The 21,782-nt window shown below is 35.8% G+C and overlaps 1 pseudogene; it reads right to left on the reverse strand.

The window, feature by feature from the left end:
- Positions 1 to 2,334: 2,334 nt before the first annotated feature.
- Positions 2,335 to 4,217, reverse strand: LOC140855365 (uncharacterized; annotated as a pseudogene).
- Between the last annotated feature and the right edge of the window lie 17,565 nt (positions 4,218 to 21,782).

Consider the following 21,782-nt stretch of genomic DNA (forward strand, 5'->3'; position numbering starts at 1 on the left):
GGCGAGCGTGCACATCGGCACGGAAAGGAAGGGGAGAAGAGAGGAAGAGGAGGAGGCTTACCTCCGTCGCCGGCGAAGTTTTTCCGGCGAGAAATTGGACGGCACAGCGACGGGTCTCCGTGAGGAATTTTCGGCGATTGCCGCTGTTTTGCCCCGAGATTTCTCGATGAGAGGAGAGAGGAGGGTTCTCCTCCTTAAATAGGGCCGGAGGGAACCTGTTTTCGACTCCGATTAGGAGCCGGTGAACGGAGGAAGAAGACTCCCTTCGGGAGTTCTTCTCCTCTGTTTTCCTTTCTTTTTTTTTTTTTTTTTTTTTGGGCTTTGGATTTGTTGCTTGGGCCGGGTCTCACAGTTATACTTAATACTTCCGTTGGAAAGCAACTCGATAACTATCCGCTTGAAGAAGGTTTAGACAACATGAATCAATCTCATTTATATTGTTCCACTGAAAATCACCATTCGTAGCCTTGATCGCCAAATTGTCTGCTACCTGGTTCCCCTCCGATATATGTGGTGCACTATAAAATCTTCAACTATTGCCTTCCAATTCCAAATGTCCTTCAGAAAATAAAAGTGATTATATTTTAGGATTTGAAAGTTCTCAATCCAATGTATAACAATTACAGAATTTTCTTCCAATATAATATGAATAGCGTGAAATTTAGTTATAGTAGTGCACATACCTAGCCAAGCAACAATCATTTCAGTAAAAGGAATAGTGATATTATATAATTTTTTTTCCTTCTACTTGCAAAAAGTGAGTTGAATGATCCACAAGCACATAAGCAGGAGAAGCCTCGTTGGAATCAAGTGAGGCATCAAAATTAATTTTAATATACCCATAGAGAGGGGGTAGCCAAGAGACACAACCAGATCCGCTCTATATAGCAGAATTAAGATTAGCACTACCCCAGTATCTAGACAGGTGCCTTTCTGAATCATTAATAAAAGTCATGGCTCTGTAATAAATTTGGATCGGAGTCAACAAAGTATGATAAAAGATATGGCGTTTCTCTCATGCCAGATAGCGCAAGTGGTGTGAACAACAATTTCTTTATTTTCAAAATTAACATCATCATTGGTCATGTAATCAAATAAATCTATCAGTGAATTAAATGAGCATGCCATTTGTTTCATTTGGATAATATAAGACCAAACTTGATGTGCAAAAGAACAGGTGGTAAAAATGTGCTCACAATCTTCAATAGCATTCGGGCATAGATCACAAAAATTTTGATGAGTAGAAATAATATTATAGTGAACAAGATACTACTTAGTAGGCAATCGGTCTCAAATTAATTACCACCAAAAATATCGAGCACAAGACTGGAGGGAAAGTTTTCAAATCACATTAAACAAATGAGTATGTTTATGCACATGCATTTCAAAAGAAGAAGAAGGCATGTCTTTGAGAGACATATGAGGAAGTTTGGATGAACCCCAAACTAAAATATCATCATCTTGTGAATAGGGGAGAGGGATTGCCTGAATCTGATGTACCAACTTTGTTGAGAATAATTGTGTCAATCTCTCTATGTTCCAATTTCGTGAATTATCAATATAATCAGAGATGGTAGTCTAAGAAACATCTAGGTCCATATTTATCAATGTAGGTCATCATTTCAAAGTGCAAGTGGAAATCTAGGGGTCACTGTAAAGATTAACATGATTTTTCAAATCCCGCCGTATATTGAAAACAGAACCGAATATTTATACCAGCCTTACAATTTTTTTTTCACATGATCGAACTAGATCTAGGAATAGAATAGTTTAATCACGAACCCATAAAATGATATTTAGCTCTAATAACCTTAGTCCACAGGGATGCAGGATATAAAATCAAATAAGCAGCTAGTCGATTAAGACATTGATGTTTACATTGAGTAACTGATTTAAATCCTAAACCCCCATATAATTTGAGAAGACATACCTTTTCCCAAGCAATTCGATGAAATCCATGAGTCTTAGAAGAATGACCACAAAAGAAGGCCCGAAATTCTCTTTCCATTTGATTTAGGGTGGTGACAGGAATATGCACAACACCTGGTGCATAAATGGGTAAAGCTAATGAAATAGATCGAATGAGAGTAGCTCTACCAGCCAAAGATAATGTACGCCACTTTCAAGCCACAATTTTTGAAGAGATCTTGTTTATGAAATATTTGCATTGATTTTAGTCAAAGTACGAGAAGATGAAGGTACTCCTAAATAATTCCAAAGAAGGGAGCGATAAGGAACCCGTAAAAGATGCAAGATCGCATGCCTCACTTCAGATGAGAGGAAAGGAGTAAAATAAATTGATGATTTGTTATAGTTGACACTATAGCCAGAATATCAATAATAAGCATCAACAACAGCAGCTATAACAATAGTATCTCTGACAGTAGCTCGGGCAGCAAGGAGACAATCATCTGCATAAAAAATATGAGAAAAGAAAGGACCTCCTCCTAGATGATAAACATGCAACAATTTATTCTGAACCATTGTATACAATAGATTTGAAAAGGTCTGAGCTACAAGAATAAAAAGATAAGGAGAGAGAGGACAGCCTTATCTTAGACCATGAGTAATGGTGAACCAATGAGTAGGTGATCCATTAATAAACAGAGTAAACTGGGGATATTGAATTCACAGTTTAATCCAATTGATAAACTGATGATGAAAATCAAAAAGTTGTAAAATATGAAATAAATATGGCCAGTGAACCCTATCATAGGCCTTTTCCATATCTAATTGGATCATCATGAGACCTCGAGATTTACCAGCCCTAGCTAAGGAGTGTGCAAGTTCCTGAGCAATTAAAATATTAGTATAAATATGTCGACCAAGAATAAAAGCATCTTGCTCCCCAAAAATCAAAGTCTAAAGAAAAGGGTTTATTCGATTAATCAAAATTTTTATCAAAATCTTATATAAAGTGTTACATAAACTAATAGGCCTATAATCATTTGGAGTTTGAGGGCTAGACCTTTTTGGTATAGGAACAATAAAAGTTTGATTCCAAGACTCTAGAAGAGTACTAGTCAAGAAAACATAATGAACAACAGCCAAAATATCAGATTTAACCTAAGGTCAAAAGTGTTGAAAAAAGAACGTAAGAAATCCATCAGGTCCTGAAGCTTCATCAAGATGAATACTCATTATAGCCTCTTCTATCTCTTTGTCCAATACATCCCTAATCAACTTCCTATTCTGATCAGAAGATATGATATGTGATAATAAAGGGTAATTTAAATGTGGAATACTATCCTCTTGCTTCCAATGATTCCCAAAATGATCAATTAGCAGATGGTTTATATCTTCAGGATTTGTCAAACAATGACCAGCAGCATCTAAAATTTTTGCAACCCTATATTTTCATCTGCGCATAATCATAAAAAGATGAAAATAGTGCGTATTTGCATCATCTTCTTGCAACCAAGTTTGCCTAGATTTTTGATGCCACATCAGTTCTTGTATATGTAAATTATCATTATAATCTGTCAACAAACCTAACATTTTTTCATGTAAATAAGGAGTAAGACCACCCAAGTTAGCTTCTTGCTTTTGTAATTCATAAATCTACTGATTTAATTGCTTCCCTTTACTAAATAAATCATCTAGCCTTCTTTTCCAATTTTGAACCGCAGTACGCATGTTTTGCAACAACTAAGACAAACGATGGATCGGATTAATATGATCATCAACATGCCAAGCTTTATGAACAGTATCATTTAGCATATGATATGACAGCCAGAATTTTTCAAATCTAAAAGGAGCCAGGCCCCGAATCATATGATTAGATATTGAAATGGATATGGAGCAATGATCAGAAGCAAAATGAGTTAAATGAGTGACCAATGATTCAGAAAACAGATCGATCCAATTAGGTGAAACAAAAGCACAATCTACTCTCTCCCAAACTCTTGCCATACCAAAATGATTATTACACCAAGTGCATTTAGATCCAGTATATGCTAAATCTAGAAGATCAGTTTGTCTTGAACAAGCTCTAAACTCCCTAATTTTTTGATCAACCCTAAAATACCTTCCTCCTCTTTTGTCTTCAGGATTCAAAATACAATTAAAATCTCAAGCTAAAAAGAAAGGAATACCCATAGACACTACAATTGAACCTGATCCCAAAGATTACACTGCTTAATATAAGAAGTACTTGCATACACCACCCCTAGAATCCAAGTAGGTTCATTATGAGTGGAAATAACCCCTAAAGCCATCTGCCTATTGACATGCATAAAAGATATGTCACCTATACCCTTATGCCAAGCAATGACTATACTCCCAGACAATCCAACAACAAGAATCAAATAAATACTCCATCTTTGACCTAAAAACTTGTTAATTCTTTGATAAGCATCATTACTTAAATGCGTTTCAAGAAAACAAACTATATCAGGACATTCAATACGTAAAAGCATTTTAGCATAATTGGCAAAAGAGGGCTTTGCAGCTCCCCTACAATTCCATGTTAATATCTTCATTTGGAAGAAATGTTAGAAAGTGATCCATTTGCTATCTTAACTCCCTGATCACCTGAGGAACCTACAATAGGCAAAGACACATTACCTAGTTTTTGTTGAGGTGCTTCTTGATGTGGATGAAGTATCAACTGAAGCTATTGTACCACCAATTGATGATCTTGTTTCTTTAATTCAATATCTTGCACAGAAGATATTTAAGCATCAGAATGAATGTCAGGTTTGGTAGATGTAGGTTGTGGTACCATCGATTTCCATATTTTAATTGTCTCAAACTTTTAACGCAATATAGATATTGATGTCTCCATAATTTCAGCATTTAATTCCACATTTTCAACCAAAATTTTAACTTTAGATGGAGAAGTTGTACCTAGAGACGACAGTGAAGACTTAACCTTAGATGGAGAATGTTTCCTTTATTTTCAACAGAGGTGATAGCCTTTTTTTTTTTGTTGGATAAGAAAAATCAAAGTTGGAGGGGGAATATCCGGCGCATCTACCTCTCCTGAGCGTGATCATAGGGCCCTAATCTCCACTAAAGAATGTTCGATTTGGGATCAAGTTTGGATGAATAAACGGCCTCTTCCCCACCATATGGAAGAACCCAATGGTTGAGCACGTCACCCCAGTACCATTGAGGGCCAACGGATTAGATGCCGTTTCCATATGTTGGGTCCGAGCCATCAGGATACGCTCCATTTGTAGTCATTCATGTCCTGCCATTTAATCACAGTCCGATATCTGTCGAGATTTGAATCCGGATCACTTCGTTGGAAACAAAGTCCCATTCCACTGGGATGCCACCTCAGTGGCACAATGGTTATAGCTTTTAATGTGCTATGCCTATATGTAAATCTCTACATGTGCACTTACTATGACATACTTGGACCTATTCGGACCTATTCAGACATGAAGCGTAGGAGAAGTGGTTGTAAGGAAGCTTTTGATTGGATGATTTTTCTTTCCAACAGAGCCTCATATGCAGTTGCCTATTGGATTAAGGCTGCAGTGTGGAAGCGGACCACAAGGCCTCACTAATTGCTGGTGGTAAATATAGAACTTGATTACTTTGAAAGTTGTTCCTCACTATATATATATATATAACCACTAGCAGAATTGTTAGTTATTATTTATAAGCCAAAGTTATCATATTAATCTGAAGATAGCATTTCTCAATGATGATTTACATGAAACGTGAGCGAGAGAGAGAGAGAACTTACTAGTGTCACATCAGATGCAAAACTTGGTGAGGAAATCTTTTTGCTGGGCCCTATGGCAACCAAAATCACGTGAGTGAGAATTATTGCTTTTAGACTTCCATAAAGATGTTTAGTTTCTAAAAGCTTCAAGCTTATTTAAATGAAAAAGCAAATAACTTGCTGCTTTTGCTCCTGATGTATGAGCATCTCCAAGACAAGGTGGAGTCTGATGGTTGTGTTTGTATCATTAAGTGGTCATTGTGGACGCCAATGTTTTGCATGGGTGTAGCAAAATTATGATTGCGATCCCAAATAAGTTACAAGAGAGGTAAAGAAGATAAAGAAAGAAACTAGACTGCATGGGTAGCATAATCAAGATTAGAGGAGTAATTTTGGCTTGAAGTTTAAGCTGTCACTAAAGAAAGAAAAAGAGAAGAGAGAAGAATTTCCGGCACCGAATGTGCGTGGGAGGTAGTTTGGATTTTCCTAGATGCATGACTTGAACTGATTTAACCAAGGAGAGATTTAATGATCAACATAATAGGAGTTCATAAAAGTCTTCATCAGAAGATACTTTTGGCCTACTATCAACATATGGGGAAAGTGATAACCAACAACAGATGATTTCATTATGTTGTTAAATAAAAAAGGAACAGCAGACACAATACTGCCATTCCACTTCCTGTCTCATAAAGGGGAAATTTCCAGTAGAGTTCTGAAAGCATTAAAAAAAATCCAGTTGATAACACAGATTTTTGATGAAGATAATAAGTTCTTTCTCTGCTAAATCTTGTGATTTTATTATAAATTGCTGCCAGAAAAGACCTGCCTTACAGATTTTAGTCTAACCCACCTACTATTGTTGCTGCATCTTCATGCAAACAGAGAGTGTTTTGAGATGTGAATAGTCAGACATTAAGCATTGAAAAATATAAGGCTGTTTTCTAAATGGAAATGAACGTTCATGAAAGGACTACAATTTATGTTGAATCTAATTAAAACAACCAATTAAACTGTTTGAAATCCAGAAAACTGTTTGAAATCCAGGAAACTCCAAGGAGGATAAAAATTAGTCTTACTTTTATAGCCTACGTATTTATTGCCTCTCACCATATAAACAAAAGCCACAACATGGATATACCGTTAGATGGATTGTTTACATAATGGGTTGTTAGAGAGCAGCACATAAGATAGAGCGAAGGGTTTAGAGCAATAATCATGTATTAGAGAAGTGATAAATGGATGAGGGGATTAGAAATATTATAACATCAAAATTTTGCCTTACATTGAAGAATAATTAAAAATAAGAAATAATTGTGGAAAGAAAGAATATTTAAAGATAGTGATGGAATTAGAAGTGCTAACACTTATTTGTAAAACAACTAACAAGAAAAAGTAAGAGAGGATTAAGGAGACATGAACCATAATATTTTTGAAAACAAGTGCTATAGGTTGGAGTGTAAGCAACCAAAGAAAGGGAATTTTTTTTTCTTTTTTGGAGAGAAAGGAACGGAGGAAAGCGCTGCTTAAATTTTTGGAGATGCACAATTGAAGGCTCGAACCATAATACTTGGATAGAGAGAGAGGGATCTTGTTGGATGATTTATTTTTTAATTCAACAAAAAGCATATAGAGCATTTTGCTCAATGATAACTAAGACATAGCTTTACTTTTATGGCATAATTCACCAACTGATATGCACAATATGCATTTGTTGCTCCCATATCACATGCTTCCCATGGATCATCCTTTTATCAGACAAAATCTTCTGCTCCATCCAGAAGAAGCTTAGTTGCAGATATGCAATTTGAGGAAAATTGTAGCCCATCAGATTTGCCTATAAAGTCTCTTCCACATATCTTGTACAACCAGATACAGCAACAAAGTAAAATTAATTGATGATGACTTTCATTTTCAGCTTTGCTTCCACATATCTTGTTGCGCCTCACATGTTGGAGCTAACATAATTTTCTACTCATTTCAGTGAACAAACTCGTCGTGCAAAGTTTACAAAAATCCCTTAAAAAGAGGTATCCAAGTACAAGGTATGGAGAAGCATACTTGATGAGTCAAAATCAATTTAAACTCCAAGCGGATTTCCTGCTTCTAACTAATTGCCACTTCTAAAATGAATATCAATTCTAAAGTGATCCCACAATTTAGTTAAGTAATTCAATATGATCTCAAATCTTACTCGGCATCTAATACTGTTGATGTACTTAAAGAAGGTATCAGATATGAGGTGATCAACTGAAAATTAAAGGTGATATGGGTGAATATGATGAGATCATCGTATTTAGTTACACCATGATCATACGTGACAATTATCTCAAATTATCTTTATTTCTCAAATCACAATCCAATCTAGTGATGGATACCTGTTCTTGAGGTAGGAAATCTAAGATCACCCTAAATAGCGATTTTGAATTAAAATTTGAAGATAAAAATATCCCTCAATCTTGCAAAAAAAAATGATACATCAATATAGCATTAATATATTGTATCAATATTATATATATGATATTATATTATATTATATTATCTTGATATTATAAGTTATATTTATAGTATATATTATAATATATTATTAATCATATTATTATCATATTATTATTCAATAATAATTTTAAATTAGAGCAGAATTATGTTATTGTACTTTATATTACTTCTAATTGCTTTATTTTTCAAATCAAAATAAATATTATTATTAATAAATAATATATTATAAGAATAAATAAAAATATTAATTTTATAACAATACCAATTAATATATTTTTATAGGATTAATAGATATATTTTTATGAAGTATATTAATAATTAATATATTAATAAATATATCAATATTTTTATTTTAATATATTTTATATTATTAATAAATATATTTTTATAAATATATCTAGTGCTGATTTTAGTTTTCTTATGGAATGCAAAATAAATTACTCATGGATAACTGAAAATCTTTAATCATTGAATCATGGCCTATCAAATACTATGATTATAGATTGTTGGGGATCAGATCACTTTATGATTTGGATCACTGACGATCTTAGATGATCATGATGATCTCATTTGGATCACCAGATCGCACCAAGGATAAATTTGTCATGATGGCTTATTATCAAAAAAAATGCTCTAGCTTCTTCCCTTCTTTATCGTTTCTCACTTCTATCACCTTCTACCCTTCCGGTATCTTCTCCTCATCCTCTCTTAGCCTTCCTCTCAATCCCTCTACTCTATCTAACATAATCCTGCCCAAGCCTCAAATGCTCCCATCACATACTCACTCTTCCAACACGGCCTTCAATCTTGAAGCACACTCCTCTCCAAATCTTGCCGTTGTTGTCATCCTTTCTTTCTGTTTAATATAGTTCGGAGTTTCATGAGAGAGAGAGAAAAAAAAAAAGAAACCGTGCCATAAGTCGTGTAATTGCAGGAGGATTTTATTGTTTCTTGTTTGGAGCAACCACCAGACGTCGAACAACACTAAACTACCAACAAAAAAACATTCGTAGAGAGTGCGATATAATGAATAAAAAGTGAAAGTCAACGATAGATACACAAAATTAACAAATAAAAAGAAACCATTGACGCTACCAAAAAAAAAAAACCATCGACAAACCAGAAACAAAATTAACAACTTATTTCGAGTAATCCTAGACGAAAATAAATTCTTTGCGTATTTACTCGCCGCCGTCTTTGCACAGTCCCATCCCTGTTCCCTCTCGCAGTTCCTCCGCCGCCAATGCGCAGGCAGCATCGTCAGCATCCGGTAAGGAACCGTACTCGTGGTGACCGGTGCAGGAGGCAGCGTCGCCCACATCCGGTGAGGAACCTGTAGAGGATGCGATTATAGTCTCGTACTCTTTGGCGATCTTCTGCCACATCTCCCTCTCCTCCTCTGCTCTCCCAAGAAACGCTTCTAGTTGTGCTATTCGCCCTCCGGCCCTGTTTAATTCACTCAGAAGAAAGGCCGTGTGATGCTGGGGGAGCGCCGCTCCCTGCTGATTGTTCTGTTTTAGAAATAGAACAAAACCGAATTAAAATATTCGATCTTACACATATTTTTAATCCAAAAAAAAAAAAAAACTTACTTGATGAATAGAGAGCAAGGGACTGGCGAGGGAATAGGAAAGCGGGGCAACCATCACCGGTCTTGCGGGAAAATAACACCAACCCCTTTGTTGTTGCCATTGGTAAGGCAACAGGAAACCTGTTGTCCCCTCCATACCACCGCTGTAGAATAGTGAGAACGATGCTTCCATGGTCACTCTATAGCAGAACCACAAGAGCAACAAGAAAGGTATCAAGAAAGAAGAAGAGAAGGAGATCGAAACAGAGATGAGAAGAAAAGGAGTGAGACGTGGTACACGATTTATAGTTCCGAAAAAAGTCTAATTTGGAAAGGAAGGATAGGGCTGCTATTCCATGGGAACATCGCGTTCGTAGTGTTTTTATCTGCAACGTAGAGATTTCCATCACCCTGTTTATTCTCCCGCCCCACCTTGCTTGATCTAGAGCAGTATCAATATATTACATATTTGAGCAATATAAAATCCCCACTAATTCATATTACTTTCCTTTTTATAAATTGCTGTTGCACATCCAAAGTAACTCTTTCCCTCTTATTATACACTTGTTTCTCTTTTGGTAGATGTGATAATTATTATAATTATAACGAGAAGATTTATATGTTAAGTTTGTTCGGAGCGGGGAGACTAAGAGAGAAAGTGGAGATGTCTTAAGGAAAGTTTTAGACGGAGAGAGATAGCCGTATTTACCATAATTTTAGGCCGATGAGTACATCATCACCTCTATCAATAGGCCTGATCCGACTAAACCTGATACAATCTAAAAAACAGCAACGAGAAAAAGGAGCTAAAACAGGATCATGACTAGAGGGGCAATTAAGCTAAGGTAAGACAAGTTCAATGGTTAAAAGCTCGACACCATTCAAAATATTCGAACTCAAAAAATTGAATTCAAAATAGATCGAACTTTAATATATCATGCTTGAGCTCTACTCGATAAAAAAATAATACTTAGACATCAATTCGATTTGACTCAAATATCAATCGAATTATACTCCAACTCGAATTCAAACCTTAGTCGACTCCTATAACATAAATAATATAAATAAAATAATATTATAAAAAATTAACCTTAGCCTTAATATATATGTTGGTAAAGCTTGTATTAAGGTGGCATTTGGTGCATCACCAGTTAATCTTGGAAGGTAATATAGGTTGCCTTCAAAATAGATTCTCATCATTAAATTGTCAATAATGTTGATTACTGTGTTTGGTACAAACAAGTAATGTTGCAATAAAATTATTGAGAATTTGGATTGATATATTTGGTATGAAAATCAGATTATCGGTAATATAAAATCAAAATTTTAAAATACCCCCAAGTCAAATTCTAATGCGTTCGGTGTAAATAAAGGCCGCAATAGCCCTCGCCCGATCCAACGGCATAGGAGGACCTTAGGTTTTTGCTCAAGGACCTTCTCCTTGAAGGTCTTGGAGTTCACGAGAAGCTCGTGCTCCTCTTCATCGTCGTCGCCGTCGTCACCATCTCCGCAGCGGTGGAGGAATGGGAGGAGCGAGGCCAAGGAGGTATGGGGTGCTGGCGATAGAGAGCTGTGGGGAGAGCGGAGAGGCGGCGGTGCAACATGGGAGTACCTCAAGCTCATGCTCGAAGATTTTTTCTTTGGAGGTCTTAGAGTTTGTGAGGAGCCCACACTCCTCTTTGTCGTTGTCGGCATCTCCACGGTCATGGGAGGAATGGGAAGAGCCTATTAGGATGGGAGGAGGGGAGGCAGCGGTGGAGCTAGCCTCTATTGGTGGTGCCACTGCGGTCGGAGAGATGGATTTTGTGTGATTTTTTTAGAGATAATTTTATCCATAATTTTTTTTACAATATTACCAAAGAAGTGAAAATTTTGATAGCCTCTCCTTCCCAAGACTATCTAACATAGATTGCCAAAGTAATCTGTATTACCATCCAAAAAAACATACCAAACATAGTAATTTGATGGGCTCACTTAAAATTGCCGGCAAGATGAACGAGCTACCAAACGCAACTTAGGAAACATGGGGGTATTCAGCAAGAATATGAGTTCTGCATTGACCTATTTCAAGTTCGAATTAATGGACATACACTAATATTTTAAGTCTTCATTCTTAGATTTTAAGCATCAGCACATTTTAAGCCTCAGCACATTTTATAAAGGAGGTGGCTGGATTACGTTTTTCCTACATGCAAGATGCTTGTCACCAAGTTCTTGAGAAATAGAAAACAACAAGACTGTTGGCGGATGATATGCATATTGCTCTTTTATGAAGTGTCACGTATCTATGAGGAAGCTAACAGTGCAACAGGTTGGATGACAACTTAAATAGCCAGCCATACTAGAACTATACTATGGATTCTACAGCTGATATACTGCCCAATTTATTTTGCAGGACCTGTAGAATTTCTTCTTTTTTTCAGAAAATTGCTCAGAACCTCGAGCAAGAAAATCTGCCAGTGTTGTTTTCTTTTTCCTCTCTTCTTCTTTTTTCCACCTTCATTTCTTTTTTTCTTTTTTTCATTTTTTCTTGTATTGTTTCCTTTTGTCTTTCTTTCTCTTCTTTTTTTTCCCTTTTTTTTTTTCCTTTTGTTTTTCATCCTCTTCAGTTGAGTAAGACCTTGTTTACAACTGTCTATTTTTTGTTTTTCTACTTTTGTACAACTATTTCTGCTACAATCTGTAGATCTGTACAGTACATAAGTTATTCATATCATCCAAATACAACCCAAAAGAAGTATATACAGAACTTGCAATGATGTTTGATCGGTTGAGTCTTCAGGGCAGGTGATGACACAGGAATGAGGCATAAAAGGAGACTCCATCAGTGATTTAATACAGCGAACATCTTCCCATAAGAAAACCCTATGATGCTTCATGTCAACATAATATATTAGTACCAACAGTCTTTGATATGAATATTTGAACTGAAGCACCACAGATATAACCTTCAAAAGCCCTCTTCCCATCCTATTTAACAGCTGCAGATTGAACCTCATAGTGGCTTCCAACAAATACAATTGAAGATATGACAATATGGTTATTTGAACCCTGGCAGTTGAAAACAGTGGCCAATACAGATTCAGTTGAGATGATACCCTCATAGTCACCTGTGCACTATCTTCCACAAACCACCTGTTGTATAACTTCACCATGTATTATTTCCTCACCCCTTTTTTTTTTTGTCACACTATGAATCCTTACATACTGTATTGTTGCAGAACCTCTTTTCCTTTTACTACAATAATGAGGACTATAAACCAATATATTAACTTCTGCATTCTATTATAAAATTTTTGAGTAAAAAGTGGAAGTCAGTCCAAAATATCTGTAATCCGGATGGAGTGAAGGGAAAGGAAAGGAAGAATGTAAGAGCACTGATTTGTTTGAAGCTCAAGTAATGATACTCCTATGAAAGGAGCATAATGATAAGAAATGATGGCCAAGGTGATTTTGAATATGAACCTTGTAGCACATATATAACTCCATGGCTCTATACACATATTCCTGCAAAAAAGAGCGATTAGTCTGAGGTAGCAACATAATGTCATAATCATACGCCTATCGAGTAGAAAACTTATGTTATTGTCATGCCCCCGACCCGAGATTTTGAATCGAGGGTCATGGCAACCACCGCATACTCATAGAAAACTCTTCCCATAAGCATGCAAGGCATCTTATCATACTATCCTCAAACAACAGCGGAATAATTAGTCAACAATTTAAATCTAAAATATAATGACCTAAATTTTTTCTTTAATATCTCAATAAATTTAACAACGATTCAAAGGCTTTGCATCAAATTCAATAAGCTTTTCAACCTAAAATAAAAGTATGAAGATTCTGCTTCTGATCACTCTTCCATTCATATCTTGTATCATCTTAATTTCTCAACATCTGTAAAACAATAAAAATAGGAGGTAATGAGCTAGACAGCCCAGTAAGCAATGATCACTTTTCAATAGATTTCATCAGGCATTTAAGTAAATCATTATTTATAGAAAATAAGTATACAGAGTTCATCAATTCGAAATCAATTTCAATTATGCAACATAATTCATGCCAAATTCATTTTTTTTTTCAGAAATTCAAGTTTCTTTCTAAATTTCAATTTCTTTAATTCTTAAATTCTTTTCGTCAACCATGAGCTATGACCACATTTTCCCTATGGCAGGGTCATAATATAGCGTATCTGCTTGCGGTGAGCTGCGAATCATCTGACAGCAAAGTCCTTCGGAACCGCTGGTCTCGCTGGCGGTTTGTCGCTGGTCTCTCTGGGGACATGTCGCTGGTCTCGCTGGCGACATAAACCCTCAGGACAATCAATTGCCAACGTATATGCCCCCATTGGCGGGGTCCTTTACATAGTCAGGTTGTCAATTCATAATGTTTCTTATATCATAATTCTTCATAAATCATATTTCATATTCTAATTTCGATAATAAAATATATAATCATGTAGTATCGAAATCAATCAATGTAATGCATCATGAAATCAATATGCTTAATCATGCTTCATCATAACATTTCAAATAAGATATTTTCATAACAAAATACCATTCATCCAATTCATGCATTGTTTCACAAATCATGTCAGAAGAATACATTATAATTTGTCGATAAATCTAGAAAAAATGAAACATTACTTACCTCGAACGTATTTCAATAAATCCACATAATTCTATAAATTTTCTTCCAAAAATTCTATTCGTAGATCATATCGCGATATCCCATGATCAAACATCCACAATCCTATACAGAATCAATTTCAATAATTAGAAAGAATACGAATACCATATTTCAACAGTTTAGATTGGGTCCGATCATCTAATTTCATCTAATCAAAATCTAATTAGGACCTAAATGATCCAAAGTTTGACTGTCAGATCAAATCGGATTTGAAGTGATAGGACCGAGGTTTCTTCATCGATTTCATAACATCAAGTGGAGAGAGAAAATCAGAGGAGAGAGAATTCATGAGGTACAATTCAAATTGATCAGGTGACACAATCCAACATTATGATTGGTCCAATATCTCAATTGGTGAAATCAACATGATCAAATCAAATCATGTCTAGATCGGAATCATGGATGATCAAATCTAAAGATTCATGGTCTGATTAAGGTGGGTGCCAGTACGCTGTCTGACAATCATAGATCAGGATTCTTCATTAAAATCAGATCAGACTTATTAAAAAAAATTTCTTCATTCACTAACTTTTTTTTTAGAGAGAGAATCAATCAAGAGAGAGAATATTTTAGAGAGAGAAAATTCTAGAGAGAGAAAACTCATCTTGAATTCTTCAGACAATATGATTCAACAAATTCTGATCGATCAGATCAAATCATGCTAAAATTATCATGTGGATAATTCAATAAGATCATGAGAAATAAAATCTAAAAATACCTGATCTGATCAAAGTGGATGTCGGTGTATCGTCCGATGATCACAGATCAAAAATCTATTACGAGAATCATTTAAATTCATCATCATTCTTCTCAAAATTTTAGAAATCTTAGGAGAGATAATCTAGAGAGAGAATTCTAGAGAGAGAAAGTAGAGAGAGAAAGTCCAATTCTAGAGAGAGAAAATACTAGTTCATGCTGAAGAGAGAGAGGAAAGAGAGAGAAACTCTCTTTCTCATATTTTATTATTTATATCATTATTTATTAATTATTTTAATATTTTTTCTTTTTTTTTCTTTTCTCTTCTTTTCTTTCTTTCTTCTTTTTTTTTTCTTTTTCTTTTTCTTCATGGAAGAGAGGAGAGAAAATCCTATTATTATTATATTATTATTATTATATTATTTTTCTTCTTCTTTTTTTCCTTTTTTTTTCTTTTCTTTTTCTTTTTCTTTTCCTTCTTTTTCTTTTCTTTTTCTTTTCTTTTCCTTCTTCTGCTTTTCTTTTTCTTTTTCTTTTCCTTCTTCTTCTTCTTCTTTTCTTCTTCTCTCGTGGGTTCCTTTGGGCCAAAACAGGGGACCCTGAGGTCCCCTCGTTGGGTGGCCGGCCGGCGGCACAGCCGGCGTGGGGCGGCTGTCGGCAGGAGGGGGTGACTCGCCGATAAGAAGAGGGCCAAACCGGTGGTCGGCGGTGACCACCGGCGACGGCAAAACAGCAAAAAAAAAAAAATCTTCCGCAATAAAATCCGGTGACTCCGGTCGCCGGCGAGCGTGCACATCAGCACGGGAAGGAAGGGGGAGAAGAGAGGAAGAGGAGGAGGCTTACCTCCGTCACCGGCGAAGCTTTTCCGGCGAGAAATTGGACGGCACAGCGACGGGTCTTCGTGAGGAATTTCCGACGATTGCCGCCGTTTTGCCCTGGGATTTCTTGATGAGAGGAGAGAGGAGGGTTCTCCTCCTTAAATAGGGCCGGAGGGAACCTGTGTCCGACTCCGATTAGGAGCCGGTGAACGGAGGAAGAAGACTCCCTTCGGGAGTTCTTCTCCTCTGTTTTCCTTTCTTTTTTTTTTTTTTTTTTTAATTTTGGGCTTTGGATTCGTTGCTTGGACCGGGTCTCACAGTTATACTTAATACTTCCGTTGGAAAGCAACTCCATAACTATCCGCTTGAAGAAGGTTTAGACAACATGAATCAATCTCATTTATATTGTTCCACTGAAAATCACCATTCGTAGCCTTGATCGCCAAATTGTCTGCTACCTGGTTCCCCTCCGATATATGTGGTGCACTATAAAATCTTCAACTGTTGCCTTCCAATTCCAAATGTCCTTCAGAAAATAAAAGTGATTATATTTTTGGATTTGAAAGTTCTCAATCCAATGTATAACAATTACAGAATTTTCTTCCAATATAATATGAATAGCGTGAAATTTAGTTATAGTAGTGCACATACCTAGCCAAGCAACAATCATTTCAGTAAAAGGAATAGTGATATTATATAATTTTTTTTCCTTCTACTTGCAAAAAGTGAGTTGAATGATCCACAAGCACATAAGCAGGAGAAGCCTCGTTGGAATCAAGTGAGGCATCAAAATTAATTTTAATATACCCATAGAGAGGGGGTAGCCAAGAGACACAACCAGATCCGCTCTATATAGCAGAATTAAGATTAGCACTACCCCAGTATCTAGACAGGTGCCTTTCTGAATCATTAATAAAAGTCATGGCTCTGTAATAAATTTGGATCGGAGTCAACAAAGTATGCTAAAAGATATGGCGTTTCTCTCATGCCAGATAGCGCAAGTGGTGTGAACAACAATTTCTTTATTTTCAAAATTAACATCATCATTGGTCATGTAATCAAATAAATCTATCAGTGAATTAAATGAGCATGCTATTTGTTTCATTTGGATAATATAAGACCAAACTTGATGTGCAAAAGAACAGGTGGTAAAAATGTGCTCACAATCTTCAATAGCATTCGGGCATAGATCACAAAAATTTTGATGAGTAGAAATAATGTTACAGTAAACAAGATACTACTTAGTAGGCAATCGGTCTCAAATTAATTACCACCAAAAATATCGAGCACAAGACTGGAGGGAAAGTTTTCAAATCACATTAAACAAATGAGTATGTTTATGCAGATGCATTTCAAAAGAAGAAGAAGGCATGTCTTTGAGAGACATATGAGGAAGTTTGGATGAACCCCAGACTAAAATATCATCATCTTGTGAATAGGGGAGAGGGATTGCCTGAATCTGATGTACCAACTTTGTTGAGAATAATTGTGTCAATCTCTCTATGTTCCAATTTCGTGAATTATCAATATAATCAGAGATGGTAGTCTAAGAAACATCTAGGTCCATATTTATCAATGTAGGTCATCATTTCAAAGTGCAAGTGGAAATCTAGGGGTCACTGTAAAGATTAACATGATTTTTCAAATCCCGCCGTATATTGAAAACAGAACCGAATATTTATACCAGCCTTACAATTTTTTTTTCACATGATTGAACTAGATCTAGGAATAGAATAGTTTAATCACGAACCCACAAAATGATATTTAGCTCTAATAACCTTAGTCCACAGGGATGCAGGATATAAAATCAAATAAGCAGCCAGTCGATTAAGACATTGATGTTTACATTGAGTAACTGATTTAAATCCTAAACCCCCATATAATTTGGGAAGACATACCTTTTCCCAAGCAATTCGATGAAATCCATGAGTCTTAGAAGAATGACCACAAAAGAAGGCCCGAAATTCTCTTTCCATTTGATTTAGGGTTGTGACAGGAATATGCACAACACCTGGTGCATAAATGGATAAAGCTAATGAAATAGATCGAATGAGAGTAGCTCTACCAGCCAAAGATAATGTACGCCACTTTCAAGCCACAATTTTTGAAGAGATCTTGTTTATGAAATATTTGCATTGATTTTTAGTCAAAGTATGAGAAGATGAAGGTACTCCTAAATAATTCCAAAGAAGGGAGCGATAAGGAACCCGTAAAAGATGCAAGATCGCATGCCTCACTTCAGATGAGAGGAAAGGAGTAAAATAAATTGATGATTTGTTATAGTTAACACTCTAGCCAAAATATCAATAATAAGAATCAATAACTGTAACACCCCGGCCCAAATTGGGCCCAGAATCAACCCACAGTTCAAAAAAAAAAAAAAAAAAAGAAGAATGGAAGAAGACTCCTGCAGGGAGTCTTCTTCTCCGATGAATCCCGATCGGAGAAGAGTTCTAGGACTCTTAAAACTCTAGGATCTTCTATGAATAAGCCTCCCCTCTCCCTCTCAAACCTCCACCGGCGATCTTCAAGCTTAAATCCTCCTCTTTTCTCCGTGAAAACTGCGGCAGCCTCTTCTCGTGTTCAGCTCAAATACTCGTCGGAGACCTCACCGGAATCGGAGGTAAACCCATCTTCTCCTTCCTCTCTTCCTTCCCCTCCTTTCCATGGCCTTGTGCACCCTCGTCGGCCATTGGGATCGTCGGAAAATTCATGAAAATAGTGAATCCTATTTTGCTCTGTTTCGGCCGGACCTTTTTTCTCTCTTTTTCGGCCACCGATGCCGCCAGTTACGGCGTCTCATCCTCGAGACCGGACCCCCATCTCTCTCTCTCTCCCTTCCATTGAGCGTTTGGCCACCGGCGACCGGCCAATGGTCGGAATTCATGAAGAAAGGGGACGGATCCCCTATTTTTTGAAAAAAAAAGAGCCGCTGGTCGAACCCCATCGTCGGCCGTTGTCGGATCTCCGGCCAAGCCGCCACCCCGTCGGAGCCTGAGCCACCGAGGGGGGGGGACCTCACGGTCTTCCCCTGTTTCAGCCAAGGGAGGCTGCGGGAAGAAAAGAAAAGAAGAAGGAAGAAGAAGAAGAAGAAAAGAAAAGAAAAGAAAAAGAAAAGAAAAAGGAAAAAGAAAAAAAAAAGAGAGAAGAGAAAAAGAGAAAGAGAAAAATAAAAATAAAATAAAATAAAAAGAAGAAGAAGAGAAAAAAATTTTCTCTCTCTCCTCTCTCTACCTTCTCTCTCTAATTTCTCTCTCTAGATTCTCTCCCTATTTTCTCTCTCTAGACTTTTTCTCTTTTTATGGATTTTGTCTCTCTAGAGTCTTTCTCATTCTTTGATTTCATCACAGACCGTAGAATAAACTTGAGATGAAAATAAGATGATCCGAGATTGCTCCGAAATTCGTGCAGTAGATCTGATCTCAGTCGATCCTATTCAAAATTTATAACATTTGATTCATATTAAGTCATCTTGATAGGACCTCTGATAATCTCGATCATGATTGCCTCATCTGAAGGATACGAAGATTCTCTCTCCACTTTCTCTCTCTACTTTCTCTCTCTAAATTTTTTTCTCTCTTCATGGATTTTCTTTCTCTAGAAGTCTTTTGGATCAGTGGAGGATTCAGATACTTAGATAAATCCTAATTTTGATTAATCCTAAGAGAGGTCCTTGATTTGTGTTATCAGGATCGATTATCGGTAATTTTTCTATATGTAATTCTTATATTGATCAGGGTTATGAAGAGATGATTGTCTGCATATGATATCGAGTGGAATATTTTGTTAAAAAAATTCATAAATCAAAGAAGAATATTGATTTCTGTGCTTGGATCAATCACCGATAAAGGTAAGAATCTCTGTACATGATCACTATTATATATATGCTATTTTACTGTTGGTCTTGCATCATTGGTTTTGTATCGTCGGATTTGAGATCGATGAATTTATTATATCTGAGATACTGATTTTGAGCATGAGTATGTTATGTCAATATATATGTACCAGAGATTGATGGCATAATTATATGGATATGACATATCTGAATTGATCAAATACAAGACAGAATTGATTTGATGAAATCAATACATAATGATTAAATGAAAAGAAAGAGATATATGGTATGGACTAGCCTTGTCATATAGGACAGCCCCCACTGGCTTACAGGTGGATCAGCCGGCCAGGAGCTCATGCCTGGGACAGTCCGTCAGGAGCTTATGCCTGGGACAGCCTCTCACGGGCTTTCGTACGTGGGACAGCTGGCCAGGAGCTCATCCTGGGACAGTCTTGAAAGGCTTTTATGTGGAAATTGATTCGGATGATGACTGAGGTATAGACTTGGATAGTCCAGAACCAGAAAGAAAAGGTAAAAAAATCATGTGATTATGAAAGGAGAAATGAAAGATAAGACATGAAATAATTATTGAATAAAAGGGTTTCACCTGTTAACATATGATGATGCATCTATTTTAACAAGACAAAATTTATGGATGTTTGCATTATTCTGATATTGAATATGAGATTTTATATTTTATTGCTTATTCTTATTTTCAGATTTTATTACTATATCAGTGTGATATGGGAATTCTTACTGGACTGTAAAGCTCACACCCCTTCATCTTTCTTTTTCTTCTCAGAGTCACAGGACGTTCATGATTGGCTATGGCTTAGATTTATGGGTGAGCAGATGGATAGATAGAGTGTCATAGTACCTGATCAAAGGATTAAAAAAAATTAATTTATAATTATGCAAGGTTTTATGAATTATTGTTGAAATTAATTGTTATGGATGTTAAGATTATAATGATTTATTTTGGCCTTGCATATTCTTTAGGGCTTGTTCTAAGGAGTGTGCGGCCATCACGTATCCGACCCAGATGTTGGGTTCGGGGCGTGACAGAATGGTATCAGAGCTTAGGTTATGATCATTGGAGATTACGATATAAATGATTAGGATGTGATAAAATAATATCAGAGCTTAGGTTTAAGATCACCAGAGATTATAAGAGATATTAAAATTTTATGTAAGATCAGTAGGATGTGACAGAGTGGCATCTGAGCTTAGAGCTTAGGTTACGTTTATTTGGAGACAATGATACAAGTGATTAGGATATGATAGAACAGTACTAGAGCCCAAGTTTAAGGTCACTAGAGATTGTCATATAAGTGATATCAAAATTTTGAGATTATAATCAATTGAGTATGATAGATAATATCAGAGTTTAAGGTTATAATCATTAAGAATATAATAGAATGATATTACAATTTAGGTTATGATCATTAGAGAATATGATTTAAGTGGTATTTAAGCTTAAGATTATAATTATTTGAAATTATGATTTTAGTGATATTTAAACTTAGGTTATGATCATAAGGAACATGATAGATATAAAAGAGAAGATTCAATATTTAGATTTCAAATCAATAGATATTAAGATGAAATTTATGTATAAGTGGCATATGATATCTATAATAGAATTGACAAATTATATCTTAGATTTCAATTAGTAAGGTTGACCTAAGTATGAAAAGAGTTGATCTTGGAATGAAGTGGGAGGTATTGATAAGTTATGTTGAGTATACTAGATAATTTTGGAATATAAAACTTATATGATTGAAAATCATGATATTTTTTTTAATTTAATTTCAATGATAATTGTCTGAACATTATGAATTTTGGACTTATCAAAGAAAGTTAATTAGGGTATGGTCTAAGAAGAAATTATATCATATGAGAGAGAAATATTTTGAACACTGAACTTATAAGAGGTAATATATGAAACTCAATCTTAGATGAAAAATATACTTGAATTGTATTATGAGAATATGAAAT

The sequence above is a fragment of the Elaeis guineensis genome, chromosome 2 (genome assembly GCF_000442705.2).
Source record: "Elaeis guineensis isolate ETL-2024a chromosome 2, EG11, whole genome shotgun sequence".
Taxonomy (NCBI): Eukaryota; Viridiplantae; Streptophyta; class Magnoliopsida; order Arecales; family Arecaceae; genus Elaeis; species Elaeis guineensis.